Source organism: Diadema antillarum, unplaced genomic scaffold (genome assembly GCF_040938485.1).
Source record: "Diadema antillarum isolate AM-2024a unplaced genomic scaffold, OU_Dant_1.0 scf00000030, whole genome shotgun sequence".
Taxonomy (NCBI): Eukaryota; Metazoa; Echinodermata; class Echinoidea; order Diadematoida; family Diadematidae; genus Diadema; species Diadema antillarum.
The window spans coordinates 989,071-994,494 of NW_027270919.1; positions in this window are offsets into that span (position 1 = coordinate 989,071).

Here is a 5,424-nt window from a genome sequence, read left to right on the forward strand (position 1 = left end):
CTTGTGAGAAGTGAAGCAAAGCTAACTGCCAGCTCACAACCCAGCCATCTTGTGAGGGACGGCAAGTCGGCGGACATGGCAAATCATCTGAGGATAATTGAGGGGCCGTGTCTGATCCTAGAACCTGCAACCTCACAGCTGCCGACTCAGTACCCTAACCAACAGACCGCCATGCTTTGTCAAGCTGTACAGCTCATCAGTTTGGGAACAGTGAAGTTATAAAATTGCCAAGGCAACAGAATGAACAATATATCAACTATTGACATCACTGCACCAGTGCAGCAGTTTCACATGGTGCCCAAATGGCAGTTACCATGGCAACATTGGGAGTTCTTTGACTCACTACTGAATATACATGTTAGCATCTGTCCAACAGGTAAATTTGATGCATGGTATGGCTGAATAGACCCATCAACATGATGAAGGTATTGCGACAAACGTCATCATGTAGGAAGACTGAATATGATGTAGTAAAATATGATACATGTAAGTTCTTACATATATTCGCAATGAAAGTGAATCGCATCACGATTTTAGAACCTGACCCTGGTTGTCGCTCTTTTTGCCAAAATTAATGTCAATTAGTCTCTGAAGTAATTTGCTGCATAATATTGGAAAGAATGACTGACTAAAATTTTTAACCCTTGCATGACGTCAACTACTCATGTCATCATAAGACTATATTAATCTGCTGCTGGACGATCAAAGGCCTATCTCAGTGGAGAAAATTTTGCCACGACTGCTGCGACTGATCAGTCGCCGCAACTCATGCAATTCTAAAGACCAAGAAATGGTTTGTGCTCTCACCAAGAAGGCGACTCCGCGGCGAAGTCTGAAATGTCTCCAAACAAGGTGACAACTTAATCACCTGCATGTCATGGAGACGTTGCTGCGACGTCTCTGCAACGTTTCCTAAACGTCTTCTCAGTTGTAGAGATGTCACTGCAACATCACCGGTAGGTCGCCAACGGAGGAGATGTCTTGGTAATGTCATGGACAAAATTAGTCTCTGTGACTTGGCTGCAAATATTATAGATGTCCAAAAGACATCCCCAAGACCAGCTAGAGACTGAAAAATTCTTTAAACAAGAGACCCGCGGGTCTAGCGCTCACCTGAGTATCGCAAGTTCACCTTTCACGCAGTCACTAATCTAAATTATTCACAGCTCTACCAAAATTTGACCAGGCATTCTGAAGTAGAAGATGAAAATGTACAATAAGGGCCCAAATTTTTAAAGATTCCTTAATTTGGGGAATTGGGGGCCCCCTGGGGCCCTCTGGGTGGGGCATGGTGCCCATTTTGATAAATTGAGATCCTGACCCCCTAAGGATGCTACCTGCCAAGTTTGACGAAAATCTATCATGAGGTTTACAGGAAGAAGATGACAATGTACGATTCAGGCCCCCATTTGGACCTTCCTAACCAACCCCCCCCCCCCCCACCCCTGCCCCCAAGAGGGGCACCCCTGGATCTCCTATGAACAAACTCGAAACTACAGTCATTAATGTACTCACTCATAGTATTATCTTAGCTGTATAACTTCTGATTCTAGAGAAAATTTTTAACGATTCCTTCATTTGGGGGGTTTGGGCCCCCCTGGGGGCCCCCTGGGTGGGACATGGTGCCCATTTTAACAAATTGAGATCCTAACCCCTTAGGGATGCTACCTGCCAAGTTTGGTGAAAATGGGTCATGGGGTTCTAAAAAAGAAGATAAAAATGTACAATTTAGGCCCCATTTTACCCCTCCTCACCTCCCTCCCCTGGGTCCCAAGGGGGGCACCCCTGATTCTGCCATGAACAAACTTGAAACTGCAGTCATCAATGTACTAACTCATAGTATTAACTTAGCTCCATCACTTCTGGTTCTAGAGAAGAAGATTTTTAAAGATTCCTTAATTTTGGGGGATTTGGGCCCCCTGGGGGCCCCCTGGGGGCCCCCTGGGTGGGGCATGGTGCCCATTTTAACAAATTGAGTTCCTAACCCCCTAGGGATGCTACCTGCCAAGTTTGGTGAAAATGGGTCATGGGGTTCTCAAGAAGAAGATGAAAATGTACAATTTAGGCCCCATTAGAACCCCTCCCCACCCCCCCTCCCCTGGGTCCCAAGGGGGGCATCCCTGATTCTGCCATGAACAAACTTGAAACTGCAGTCATCAATGTACTAACTCATAGTATTAACTTAGCTCTATCACTTCTGGTTCTAGAGAAGAAGATTTTTAAAGATTCCTTAATTTTGGGGGGTTTGGGCCCCCCTGGGGGCCCCCTGGGTGGGTCATGGTGCCCATTTTAACAAATTGAGTTCCTAACCCCCTAGGGATGCTACCTGCCAAGTTTGATGAAAATCGGTCTTGGGGTTTTCAAGAAGAAGATGAAAATGTAAAAAGTTTACGCACGACGCACGACGGACGACGCACGACGGACGACGGACGACGCACGACGGACGACGGACGACGCACGACGCACGACGGACGCCGGACGAAGGGCGATCGCAATAGCTCACTTGAGCCTTTGGCTCAGGTGAGCTAAAAAATATATATATATTTCATGAGCACATGTTTGATTCTCTCACAACTCCCCAGAGAAAAGGCTAGTCTCCAGGAGGTGCAGAGGTGTCCTGGAGACATCTCCGCGACATCTTTGCAACCACTCTGCGGCCTGAGGACTGAAGTCGCCACCTACTGTGTAGTCCCTAAGCCGATGAGATACCCACTTTACTGGCTGCTAACTAAAACAGGCACTAAAGCATTTACTACACACAAATCAAAGGAGAGCTCCACTCCCATAACATATACAGTGGGCCTAAACAATTAAAAACAGAAACTAACGACAAACAATGAAAACTCCAAAGAGAAAGACAATCATCAACATGAGGCAACATAAAACCACACGGATAAATAACTGCACTTTCATGCCATTTCAGGAATTTCATGCAGAATTCATACAATCAAGGCTAAATACAACTTTTGTGTGTGATACCTGAAGAGTAATTAAACTCAACAAGAGACCCGCGGGTCTAGCGCTCACCTGAGTATCGCAAGTTCACCTTTCACGCAGTCACTAATCTAAATTATTCACAGCTCTACCAAAATTTGACGAGGCATTCTCAAGTGGAAGATGAAAATGTACAATAAGGGCCCAATTTTTTCAAGATTCCTTAATTTGGGGGAATTGGGGCCCCCTGGGGCCCTCTGGGTGGGGCATGGTGCCCAGTTTGATAAATTGAGATCCTGACCACCTAGGGATGCTACCTGCCAAGTTTGACAAAAATCCATCATGAGGTTTTCAAGAAGAAGATGAAAATGTACAATTCAGACCCCCATTTGGACCCTTCCAACCACCCCCCCCCCTACCCCCAAGAGGGGCACCCCTGGATCTCCTATGAACAAACTTGAAACTACAGTCATTAATGTACTCACTCATAGTATTATCTCAGCTCTATAACTTCTGATTCTAGAGAAGATTTTTAAAGATTCCTTCATTTGGGGGGTTTGGGCCCCCTGGGGGCCCCCTGGGCGGGGCATGGTGCCCATTTTAACAAATTGAGATCCTAACCCCCTAGGGATGCTACCTGCCAAGTTTGGTGAAAATGGGTCATGGGGTTCTCAAGAAGAAGATAAAAATGTACAATTTAGGCCCCATTAGGACCCCTCCTCACCCCACCCCCCCCCCCCCCCCCCCCCCCGGGTCCCAAGGGGGGCACCCCTGATTCTGCCATGAACAAACTTGAAACTACAGTCATCAATGTGCTAACTCATAGTATTAACCTAGCTCTATCACTTCTGGTTCTAGAGAAGAAGATTTTTGCGGATTCCTTAATTTTTGGGGGTTTGGGCCCCCTGGGGGCCCCCTGGGTGGGTCATGGTGCCCATTTTAACAAATGGAGTTCCTAACCCCCTAGGGATGCTACCTGCCAAGTTTGGTGAAAATGGGTCATGGAGTTCTCAAGAAGAAGATGAAAATGTACAATTTAGGCCCCATTAGAACCCTTCCCCACCCCCCTCCCCTGGGTCCCAAGGGGGGCACCCCTGATTCTGCCATGAACAAACTTGAAACTACAGTCATCAATGTACTAACTCATAGTATTAACTTAGCTCTATCACTTCTGGTTCTAGAGAAGAAGATTTTTACAGATTCCTTAATTTTGGGGGGTTTGGGCCCCCCTGGGGGCCCCCTGGGGGCCCCCTGGGTGGGGCATGGTGCCCATTTTAACAAATTGAGTTCCTAACCCCCTAGGGATGCTACCTGCCAAGTTTGATGAAAATCGGTCATGGGGTTTTCAAGAAGAAGATGAAAATGTAAAAAGTTTACGCACGACGCACGACGGACGACGGACGACGGACGACGGACGACGGACGACGCACGACGCACGACGCACGACGCACGACGGACGCCGGACGAAGGGCGATCGCAATAGCTCACTTGAGCCTTTGGCTCAGGTGAGCTAAAAATACGATTTGACTCAGTCCCATATAAACAAACCTAAACCTCATAAAGCACTTTGCATTAAGTACCATCTACAATAGATTATTTACACTGATGATATAACAAAAGCATTACAAGTATGTGCTATAAATATACATATTGACAAAAGCCTATTTTGCAACGATAAAACAGATCTGATATTATTTCGTTTAACTTCTTGCAAATAGTAACACTTCTGTATGTACAGAATATTGCAATAAATTAATAGTACCTTCTGATATATTTCTATACTGACGCATAAATAATCACTACAGTGCCACAATGAAACTTTGCATTGCTTTGTTAAATGTACCGTACACACTCAACCAATGAGAACATTTTCTCCATACATGATTTTTTTTTTTAATCCATCATGCTTTAAATATAGGTTTTGATACCACATTATCTTTAAAGTTTGTGTGTCCCTTTTGCAACCATGAAAATTAGATTTCTTTCATAAGCTGGTACATTTAAATACAGGTATGTAATTCAGAACTTTTCTCAGATTTCTGAAACTGAAGACTTCTTGATGATGGAGGAAAAACAATACTATAGACTTCAAAAGAATTTCTTTGGATCTTGAAAAAAAAAAATCCAACTGTTATACGTAGTTACAAAAGGGGATCGAATCCTCGTGTGACATGGGGTTGGTTTTTCATTTCATTTCAAGAATGAGTTGCGCTACAGTAAGATTTCATTCATATTGTTGGCAGACATCTTTTTTTTAAACAATGCAATATTTTGTGACATTTTCAGATTGGATAAACGACCTTTAAGGAAAACTGTCAAATGGACTTTTGTGAAACACCATCATCCTTTACAGTTGGAAATGACATCACAGTAATTTGAGCCAAGGTCTGACCTGGCATGATAGTAGTTTGTCTTAAGACTTTGACATCACACAATCATAGTCATTTAAGTATTTTTCCCCCCACTTGTTCACAAGATGAAAGTTTGAGT